We start from the raw sequence: 12,325 nt of genomic DNA, 5'->3' as shown, positions 1-12,325 counted from the left end.
CACTTGCATGGTCAACGGTTGAGGTGGTGATGGCGGGTCGGTGCTGTAGGGTGCCGGCCTGTTGGCTGCCTTGGCCGGGTTGGTTGGTTAACACTTGATTGAGCTTGCACCCGAGGGTAATGGCACTTGAAGGTGGGTACCGGCTGGCTGACCTGGTGTGATGGTTGGTTGGTGAACACTTGGCGGTACTTGCACTTGGCTGTGCTTGGACTTGAAGGTGGGATCCGGCTGGCCTAGGCCATTGGTGGTTGGTTGGTGGGTTAGCCCTTAGCTGGGCTGGCTGGCTGGCTGGCCATCGGTGGTGTGGTGTGGTGTGGTGTGTGGAGTCGAGCATCGCGCGCCGTTGCCTTCTTCGGAGTGTTGTAGGTACGCAAGTGCTTGCAATGCAAAGAGGTTGGTGATGGAGTGACATTGCCTTCACCATGGAGTTGCGGGTACTTAGGTACTTGCAAGGAGATGGTGGTATGGTGGTGTTGCGTGTGTGGTGTTCGATTAGAAAGATATAATTTCTAAGTCCGGATTAGTGCTGTCAGTGGGGCCGCCGCTAACAGGTCCTGCACGGCCACCGTGGGGCTTGACTTGGCGCTATTCCGGACTTGGGGCGATCACGATGTCCCCGTGCGGGACTTAGAAGATGGAAGAACACAAGTACCCTTATCCCATGACTTGTGAGCGATTGGCATACGTTACCACATGAAGAGAAAAATTGGCTAAGTCCCGGATCCATATTATATGAAGAGAAAAATCGGCTAAGTCCCGGATCCATATTATATGAAGAGAAAAATTGGCTAAGTCCCGGATCCATATTATATGAAGAGAAATATCGGCTAAGTCCAGGATCCATATATAATAACCTAATAATCGGCTAAGTCCCGGATCCATATTATATGAAGAGAAAAATCGGCTAAGTCCAGGATCCATATATAATAACCTAATAATCGGCTAAGTCCAGGATCCATATATAATAACCTAATAACAGGCTAAGTCCAGGATCCATATTATATGAAGAGAAAAATCGGCTAAGTCCGAGATTGAGTCTGTCAGACATACACTTTCAAGATACCACACAAGCAAGCAAGATGGCCTAGTGATGGAACCATATAATATGAAGAGAAAAATCGGCTAAGTCCGAGATTGGGTCTGTCGGAAATACACTATCAAGTTACCACACAAGCAAGCAAGATGGCCTAATGATGGATCCATATGATATGAAGAGAAAAATCGGCTAAGTCCAGGATCCATATAATATGAAGAGAAAAATCGGCTAAGTCCCAGATTGGGTCTGTCAGAAATACACTTCCAAGTTACCACACAAGCAAGCAAGATGGCCTAGTGATGGATCCATATGATATGAAGAGAAAAATCGGCTAAGTCCAGGATCCATATAATATGAAGAGAAAAATCGGCTAAGTCCCAGATTGGGTCTGTCAGAAATACACTTCCAAGTTACCACACAAGCAAGCAAGATGGCCTAGTGATGGATCCATATGATATGAAGAGAAAAATCGGCTAAGTCCCAGATTGGGTCTGTCAGAAATACACTTCCAAGTTACCACACAAGCAAGCAAGATGGCCTAGTGATGGATCCATATGATATGAAGAGAAAAATCGGCTAAGTCCAGGATCCATATAATATGAAGAGAAAAATCGGCTAAGTCCCAGATTGGGTCTGTCAGAAATACACTTCCAAGTTACCACACAAGCAAGCAAGATGGCCTAGTGATGGATCCATATGATATGAAGAGAAAAATCGGCTAAGTCCCAGATTGGGTCTGTCAGACATACACTATCAAGTTACCACACAAGCAAGCAAGATGGCCTAGTGATGGATCCATATGATATGAAGAGAAAAATCGGCTAAGTCCCAGATTGGGTCTGTCAGAAATACACTTCCAAGTTACCACATGAGCAAGCAAGATGGCCTAGTGATGGATCCATATAATATGAAGAGAAAAATCGGCTAAGTCCGAGATTGGTTCTGTCGGAAATACACTATCAAGTTACCACATGAGCAAGCAAGTTACCACATGAAGAGAAAGCCGGCAAAGTCTGGGAATGTTACCACATGAACTGGAAAATGGGCAAAAACCTACCTTCACAGGGAACGTGAATAAGTAAGGCTGTAGACATCGGATCGACAAGCCAAAGACTGATATGGAAAGGAAATGAGTAGTACTAGCTTTCCTGAGAGTTGCAGAGCTTAGACTGCATATGAACGAAAGTTATTAAGCGTCAAAGTCAGAGAAGTTACCCAAAGGAACACAAGTTCCAACTTAGAGCATGTATACCGCCTAGACGGTAAGAGGTACGGCCAGGCTGAGGAATAAGGAAATGTTGGCCAACATGTTGCATGTTGATGCTGCATGGAGATGAATCTTGATCTTCTACATCTCCCATCTTAATACAGCATCCCTACTTAAAGGCATCTCGGACTTAGCCGATTTTTCATAAATTCTAAGAAAAACATATGTTAGGATGCTGCGAGATGAATGATATGCTGCATGGAGATTAATCTTGATCTTCTTCATCTCCCATCTTAATACAGCATCCCTACTTAAGAGCATCTCGGACTGAGTCGATTTTTCATAAATTCTAAGAAATTCATATGTTAGGATGCTGCGAGATGAATGGGATGCTGCATGGAGATGAATCTTGATCTTCTTCATCTCCCATCTTAATACAGCATCCCTACTTACAGGCATCTCGGACTTAGTCGATTTTTCATAAATTCTAAGAAAAACATATGTTTGGATGCTAAGAGATGAATGGGATGCTGCATGGAGATGAATCTTGATCTTCTTCATCTCCCATCTCAATACAGCATTCTTACTTAAGGGCATCTCGGAGTCGATTTTTCATAAATTCTAAGAAAAACATATGTTAGGATGCTGCGTGATGAATGGGATGCTGCATGGAGATGAATCTTGATGTTTTACTTCTCTCATCTCAATACAGCATCCCTACTTAAAGCCATCTCGGACTTAGTCGATTTTTCATAAATTCATATAAATTCATATGTTAGGATGCTTGGAGATGAATGGGATGCTGCATGGAGATGCATCTTGATCTCCTACATCTCCCATCTTAATACAGCATCCCTACTTAAAGCCATCCCGGACTTAGTCGATTTTTCATAAATTCTAAGAAATTCATATGTTAGGATGCTGGGAGATGAATGGGATGCTGCATGGAGATGAATCTTGATCTTCTTCATCTCCCATCTGAATACAGCATCCCCACTTAAAGGAATCTCGGACTTAGTCGATTTTTCTTATATTCTAAGAAAAACATATGTTAGGATGCTGCGAGATGAATGGGATGCTGCTTGGAGATGAATCTTGATCTTCTTCATCTCCCATCTTAATACAGCATCCCTACTTAAAGGCATCTCGGACTTAGTTGATTTTTCATAAATTCTAAGAAAATCATATGTTAGGATGCTGCGAGATGAATGATATGCTGCATGGAGATGAATCTTGATCTCCTACATCTCTCATCTTAATACAGCATCCCTGCTTAAAGGCATATCGGACTTAGTCAATTTTTCATAAATTCTAAGAAATTCATATATTAGGATGCTGCGAGATGAATGGGATGCTGCATGGAGATGAATCTTGATCTTCTTCATCTCCCATCTTAATACAGCATCCCTACTTAAAGGCATCTCGGACTTAGTCGATTTTTCATAAATTCTAAGAAAATCATATGTTAGGATGCTGCGAGATGAATGGGATGCTGCATGGAGATGAATCTTGATCTTCTTCATCTCCCAACTTAATACAGCATCCCTACTTAAAGGCATCTCGGACATAGTCGATTTTGCATAAATTCTAAGAAAAACATATGTTAGGATGCTGGGAGATGAATGGGATGCTGCATGGAGATGGATTTTGATCTTCTTCATCTCCCATCTTAATACAGCATCCCTACTTAAAGGCATCTCGCACTTAGTCGATTTTTCATAAATTCATAGAAATTCATATGTTAGGATGCTGGGAGATGAATGGGATGCTGCATGGAGATGAATCTTGATCTTCTTCATCTCCCATCTTAATACAGCATCCCTACTTAAAGGCATCTCGGACTTAGTCGATTTTTCATAAATTCTAAGAAATTCATATGTTAGGATGCTGCGAGATGAATGGGATGCTGCATGGAGATGAATCTTGATCTTCTTCATCTCCCATCTTAATACAGCATCCCTACTTAAAGGCATCTCGGACTTAGTCGATTTTTCATAAATTCTAAGAAATTCATATGTTAGGATGCTGCGAGATGAATGGGATGCTGCATGGAGATGAATCTTGATCTTCTTCATCTCCCATCTAAATACAGCATCCCTACTTAAATGCATCTCGGACTTAGTCGATTTTTCATAAATTCTAAGAAATTCATATGTTAGGATGCTGCAAGATGAATGGGATGCTGCATGGAGATGAATCTTGATCTTCTCCATCTCCCATCTTAATACAGCATCCCTACTTAAAGGCATCTCGGACTTAGTCGATTTTTCATAAATTCTAAGAAAAACATATGTTAGGATGTTGCGAGATGAATGGGATGCTGCATGGAGATGAATCTTGATCTTCTCCATCTCCCATGTTTATACAGCATCCCTACTTAAAGGCATCTCGGACTTAGTCGATTTTTCATAAATTCTAAGAAAAACATATGTTAGGATGCTGCGAGATGAATGGGATGCTGCATGGAGATGAATCTTGATCTTCTCAATCTCCCATCTTACTACAGCATCCCTACTTAAAGGCATCTCGGACTTAGTCAATTTTTCATGAATTCTAAGAAATTCATATGTAAGGATGCTTCGAGATGAATGGGATGCTGCATGGAGATGAATCTTGATCTTCTCCATCTCCCATCTTAATACAGCATCCCTACTTAAAGGCATCTCGGACTTAGTCGATTTTTCATAAATTCATAGAAATTCATATGTTAGGATGCTGCGAGATGAATGGGATGCTGCATGGAGATGAATCTTGATCTTCTACATCTCCCATCTTAATACAGCATCCCTACTTAAATGTATCTCGGACTTAGTCGATTTTTCATAAATTCTAAGAAAAACATATGTTAGGATGCTGCGAGATGAATGGGATGCTGCATGCAGATGAATATTGATCTCCTACATCTCCCGTCTCAATACAGCATCCCTACTTAAAGGCATCTCGGACTTAGTCGATTTTTCATAAATTCATAGAAATTCATATGTTAGGATGCTGCGAGATGAATGGGATGCTGCATGGAGATGCATCTTGATCTCCTACATCTCCCATCTTAATACAGCATCCCTACTTAAAGCCATCTCGGACTTAGTCGATTTTTCATAAATTCTAAGAAATACATATGTTAGGATGCTGGGAGATGAATGGGATGCTGCATGATGATGAATCTTGATCTCCTACATCTCTCATCTCAATACAGCATCCTTACTTAAAGCCATCTCGGACTTAGTCGATTTTTCATAAATTCATAGAAATTCATATGTTAGGATGCTGGGAGATGAATGGGATGCTGCATGGAGATGAATCTTGATCTCCTACATCTCCCATCTTAATACAGCATCCCTACTTAAAGCCATCTCGGACTTAGTCGATTTTTCATAAATTCTAAGAAATTCATATGTTAGGATGCTGGGAGATGAATGGGATGCTGCATGGAGATGAATCTTGATCTTCTTCATCTCCCATCTTAATACAGCATCCCTACTTGAAGGCATCTCGGACTTAGTCGATTTTTCATAAATTCTAAGAAATTCATATGTTAGGATGCTGGGAGATGAATGGGATGCTGCATGGAGATGAATCTGGATCTCCTACATCTCCCATCTCAATACAGCATCCCTACTTAAAGGCATCTCGGACTTAGTCGATTTTTCATAAATTCATAGAAATTCATATGTTAGGATGCTGCGAGATGAATGGGATGCTGCATGGAGATGAATCTTGATCTACTTCATCTCCCATCTTAATACACCATCCCCACTTAAATGCATCTCGGACTTAGTCGATTTTTCATAAATTCTAAGAAAAACATATGTTAGGATGCTGCGAGATGAATGGGATGCTGCATGGAGATGAATCTTGATCTTCTTCATCTCCCATCTTAATACAGCATCCCTACTTAAAGGCATCTCGGACTTAGTCGATTTTTCATAAATTCTAAGAAAAACATATGTTAGGATGCTGCGAGATGAATGGGATGCTGCATGCAGATGAATATTGATCTCCTACATCTCCCGTCTCAATACAGCATCCCTACTTAAAGGCATCTCGGACTTAGTCGATTTTTCATAAATTCATAGAAATTCATATGTTAGGATGCTGCGAGATGAATGGGATGCTGCATGGAGATGAATCTTGATCTACTTCATCTCCCATCTTAATACAGCATCCCTACTTAAATGCATCTCGGACTTAGTCGATTTTTCATAAATTCTAAGAAAAACATATGTTAGGATGCTGCGAGATGAATGGGATGCTGCATGGAGATGAATCTTGATCTCCTACATCTCCCATCTCAATACAGCATCCCTACTTGAAGGCATCTCGGACTTAGTCGATTTTTCATAAATTCATAGAAATTCATATGTTAGGATGCTGCGAGATGAATGGGATGCTGCATGCAGATGAATATTGATCTTCTTCATCTCCCATCTTAATACAGCATCCCTACTTGAAGGCATCTCGGACTTAGTCGATTTTTCATAAATTCTAAGAAATTCATATGTTAGGATGCTGCGAGATGAATGGGATGCTGCATGGAGATGAATCTTGATCTACTTCATCTCCCATCTTAATACAGCATCCCTACTTAAATGCATCTCGGACTTAGTCGATTTTTCATAAATTCTAAGAAAAACATATGTTAGGATGCTGGGAGATGAATGGGATGCTGCATGGAGATGAATCTTGATCTCCCACATCTCCCATCTTGATACAGCATCCCTACTTTAAGGCATCTTGGACTTAGTCGATTTTTCATAAATCCATAGAAATTCATATGTTAGGATGCTGCGAGATGAATGCGATGCTGCATGGAGATAAATCTTGATCTTTTACATCTCCTATCTTAATACAGCATCCCTACTTAAAGGCATCTCGGACTTAGTCGATTTTTCATAGATTCTTAGAAAAACATATGGTAGGATGCTGCGAGATGAATGGGATGCTGCATGGAGATGAATCTTGATCTTCTTCATCTCCCATCATAATACAGCATCCCTACTGAAAGGCATCTCGGACTTAGTCGATTTTTCATAAATTCTTAGAAATTCATATGTTAGGATGCTGCGAGATGAATGGGATGCTGCATGGAGATGAATCTTGATCTTCTTCATCTCCCATCTTAATACAGCATACCTACTTAAAGGCATCTCGGACTTAGTCGATTTTTCATAAATTCATAGAAATTCATATGTTAGGATGCTGGGAGATGAATGGGATGCTGCATGGAGATGAATCTTGATCTTCTTCATCTCCCATCTTAATACAGCATCCCTACTTAAAGGCATCTCGGACTTAGTCGATTTTTCATAAATTCTAAGAAATTCATATGTTAGGATGCTGCGAGATGAATGGGATGCTGCATGGAGATGAATCTTGATCTTCTTCATCTCCCATCTTAATACAGCATCCCTACTTAAATGCATCTCGGACTTAGTCGATTTTTCATAACTTCTAAGAAAAACATATGTTAGGATGCTGCGAGATGAATGGGATGCTGCATGGAGATGAATCTTGATCTTCTTCATCTCCCATCTTGATACAGCATCCCTACTTTAAGGCATCTTGGACTTAGTCAATTTTTCATAAATTCTAAGAAAAACATATGTTAGGGTGCTGCGAGATGAATGGGATGCTGCATGGAGATGATTCTTGATCTTCTTTATCTCCCATCTTAATACAGCATCCCTACTTAAAGGCATCTCGGACTTAGTCGATTTTTCATAAATTCTAAGAAAAACATATGTTATGATGCTGCGAGATGAATGGGATGCTGCATGGAGATGCATCTTGATCTTCTTCATCTCCCATCTTTATACAGCATCCCTACTTAAAGGCATCTCGGACTTAGTCGATTTTTAATAAATTCTAAGAAAAACATATGTTTGGATGCTGCGAGATGAATGGGATGCTGCATGGAGATGAATCTTGATCTTCTTCATCTCTCATATTAATACAGCATCCCTACTTAAAGGCATCTCGGACTTAGTCGATTTTTCATAAATTCTAAGAAAAACATATGTAAGGATGCTGCGAAATGAATGGGATGCTGCATGGAGATGATTCTTGATCTTCTTTATCTCCCATCTTAATACAGCATCCCTACTTAAAGGCATCTCGGACTTAGCCGATTTTTCATAAAATCTAAGAAAAACATATGTTAGGATGCTGCGAGATGGATGGGATGCTGCATGGAGATGAATCTTGATCTCCCACATCTCTCATCTCAATACAGCATCCCTACTTAAAGGCATCTCGGACTTAGTCGATTTTTCATAAATTCATAGAAATTCATATGTTAGGATGCTGGGAGATGAATGGGATGCTGCATGGAGATGAATCTTGATCTTCTTCATCTCCCATCTTAATACAGCATCCCTACTTAAAGGCATCTCGGACTTAGTCGATTTTTCATAAATTCTAAGAAATTCATATGTTAGGATGCTGGGAGATGAATGGGATGCTGCATGGAGATGAATCTTGATCTCCTACATCTCCCATCTCAATACAGCATCCCTACTTAAAGGCATCTCGGACTTAGTCGATTTTTCATAAATTCATAGAAATTCATATGTTAGGATGCTGGGAGATGAATGGGATGCTGCATGGAGATGAATCTTGATCTTCTTCATCTCCCATCTTAATACAGCATCCCTACTTAAAGGCATCTCGGACTTAGTCGATTTTTCATAAATTCTAAGAAATTCATATGTTAGGATGCTGCGAGATGAATGGGATGCTGCATGGAGATGAATCTTGATCTTCTTCATCTCCCATCTTAATACAGCATCCCTACTTAAATGCATCTCGGACTTAGTCGATTTTTCATAAATTCTAAGAAAAACATATGTTAGGATGCTGCGAGATGAATGGGATGCTGCATGGAGATGAATCTTGATCTTCTTCATCTCCCATCTTAATACAGCATCCCTACTTAAAGGCATCTCGGACTTAGTCGATTTTTCATAAATTCTAAGAAATTCATATGTTAGGATGCTGGGAGATGAATGGGATGCTGCATGGAGATGAATCTTGATCTCCTACATCTCCCATCTCAATACAGCATCCCTACTTAAAGGCATCTCGGACTTAGTCGATTTTTCATAAATTCTAAGAAATTCATATGTTAGGATGCTGCGAGATGTATGGGATGCTGCATGGAGATAAATCTTGATCTTCTTCATCTTCCATCTCAATACAGCATCCCTACTTAAAGGCATCTCGGACTTAGTCGATTTTTCATAAATTCTAAGAAAAACATATGTAAGGATGCTGCGAGATAAATGGGATGCTGCATGGAGATGAATCTTGATCTTCTGCATCTCCCATCTTAATACAGCATCCCTACTTAAAGGCATCTCGGACTTAGTCGATTTTTCATAAATTCTAAGAAAATCACATGTTAGGATGCTGCGAGATGAATGGGATGCTGCATGGAGATGAATCTTGATCTTCTTCATCTCCCATCTTAATACAGCATCCCTACTTAAAGGCATCTCGGACTTAGTCGATTTTTCATGAATTCTCAGAAAAACTTATGTTAGGATGCTGCGAGATAAATGGGATGCTGCATGGAGATGAATGTTGATCTTCTTCATCTCCCATCTTAAAACAGCATCCCTACTTAAAGGCATCTCGGACTTAGTCGATTTTTCATTAATTCTAAGAAAAACATATGTTTGGATGCTGCGAGATAGATGGGATGCTGCATGGAGATGAATCTTGATCTGCTTCATCTCCCATCTTAATACAGCATCCCTACTTAAAGGCATCTCGGACTTAGTCGATTTTTCATAAATTCTAAGAAATTCATATGTTAGGATGCTGGGAGATGAATGAGATGCTGCATGGAGATGAATCTTGATCTTCTTCATCTCCCATCTTAATACAGCATCCCTACTTAGAGGCATCTCGGACTTAGTCGATTTTTCATAAATTCCAAGAAATTCATATGTTAGGATGCTGGGAGATGAATGGGATGCTGCATGGAGATGAATCTTGATCTCCTACATCTCCCATCTTAATACAGCATCCCTACTTAAAGGCATCTCGGACTTAGTCGATTTTTCATAAATTCATAGAAAAACATATGTTAGGATGCTGCGAGATGAATGGGATGCTGCATGGAGATGAATCTTGATCTTCTTCATCTCCCATCTTAATACAGCATCCCTACTTAAAGGCATCTCGGACTTAGTCGATTTTTCATAAATTCTAAGAAATTCATATGTTAGGATGCTGGGAGATGAATGGGATGCTGCATGGAGATGAATCTTGATCTTCTTCATCTCCCATCTCAATACAGCATCCCTACTTAAAGGCATCTCGGACTTAGACGATTTTTCATAAATTCTAAGAAAAACATATGTTAGGATGCTGCGAGATGAATAGGATGCTGCATGGAGATGAATCTTGATCTTCTTCATCTCCCATCTTAATACAGCATCCCTACTTAAAGGCATCTCGGACTTAGTCGATTTTTCATAAATTCTAAAAAAAAACATATGTTAGGATGCTGCGAGATGAATGGGATGCTGCATGGAGATGAATCTTGATCTTCTTCATCTCCCATCTCAATACAGCATCCCTACTTAAAGGCATCTCGGACTTAGTCGATTTTTCATAAATTCTAAGAAAAACATATGTTAGGATGCTGCGAGATGAATGGGATGCTGCATGGAGATGAATCTTGATCTTCTTCATCTCCCATCTCAATACAGCATCCCTACTTAAAGGCATCTCGGACTTAGTCGATTTTTCATAAATTCTAAAAAAAACATATGTTAGGATGCTGCGAGATGAATGGGATGCTGCATGGAGATGCATCTTGATCTCCTACATCTCCCATCTTAATACAGCATCCCTACTTAAAGCCATCTCGGACTTGGTCGATTTTTCATAAATTCTAAGAAATACCTATGTTAGGATGCTGGGAGATGAATGGGATGCTGCATGGAGATGAATCTGGATCTCCTACATCTCCCATCTCAATACAGCATCCCTACTTAAAGGCATCTCGGACTTAGTCGATTTTTCATAAATTCATAGAAATTCATATGTTAGGATGCTGCGAGCTGAATGGGATGCTGCATGGAGATGAATCTTGATCTACTTCATCTCCCATCTTAATACAGCATCCCTACTTAAATGCATCTCGGACTTAGTCGATTTTTCATAAATTCTAAGAAAAACATATGTTAGGATGCTGCGAGATGAATGGGATGCTGCATGGAGATGAATCTTGATCTTCTTCATCTCCCATCTTAATACAGCATCCCTACTTAAAGGCATCTCGGACTTAGTCGATTTTTCATAAATTCTAAGAAATTCATATGTTAGGATGCTGCGAGATGAATGGGATGCTGCATAGAGATGAATCTTGATCTCCTACATCTCCCATCTTAATACAGCATCCCTACTTAAAGGCATCTCGGACTTAGTCGATTTTTCATAAATTCTAAGAAAAACATATGTTAGGATGCTGCGAGATGAATGGGATGCTGCATGGAGATGAATCTTGATCTTGTTCATCTCCCATCTTAATGCAGCATCCCTACTTAAAGGCATCTCGGACTTAGTCGATTTTTCATAAATTCTAAGAAAAACATATGTTAGGATGCTGCGAGATGAATGGGATGCTGCATGGAGATAAATCTTGATCTTCTACATCTCCCATCTTAATACAGCATCCCTACCTAAAGGCATCTCGGACTTAGTCGATTTTTCATAAATTCTAAGAAAAACATATGTTAGGATGCTGCGAGATGAATGGGATGCTGCATGGAGATGAATCTTTATCTTCTCCATCTCCCATCTTAATGCAGCATCCCTACTTAAAGGCATCTCGGACTTAGTCGATTTTTCATAAATTCTAAGAAAAACATATGTTAGGATGCTGGGAGATGAATGGGATGCTGAATGGAGATGAATGGGATGCTGAATGGAGATGAATCTTGATCTTCTTCATCTTCCATCTCGATACAGCATCCCTACTTAAAGGCATCTCGGACTTAGTCGATTTTTAATAAATTCTAAGAAATTCATATGTTGGGATACTGCGAGATGAATAGGATGCTGCATGGAGA

Source organism: Anopheles coustani (genome assembly GCF_943734705.1).
Source record: "Anopheles coustani chromosome X unlocalized genomic scaffold, idAnoCousDA_361_x.2 X_unloc_12, whole genome shotgun sequence".
NCBI classification, from domain to species: Eukaryota; Metazoa; Arthropoda; class Insecta; order Diptera; family Culicidae; genus Anopheles; species Anopheles coustani.
Note: the sequence above shows the minus strand (reverse complement) of the source record.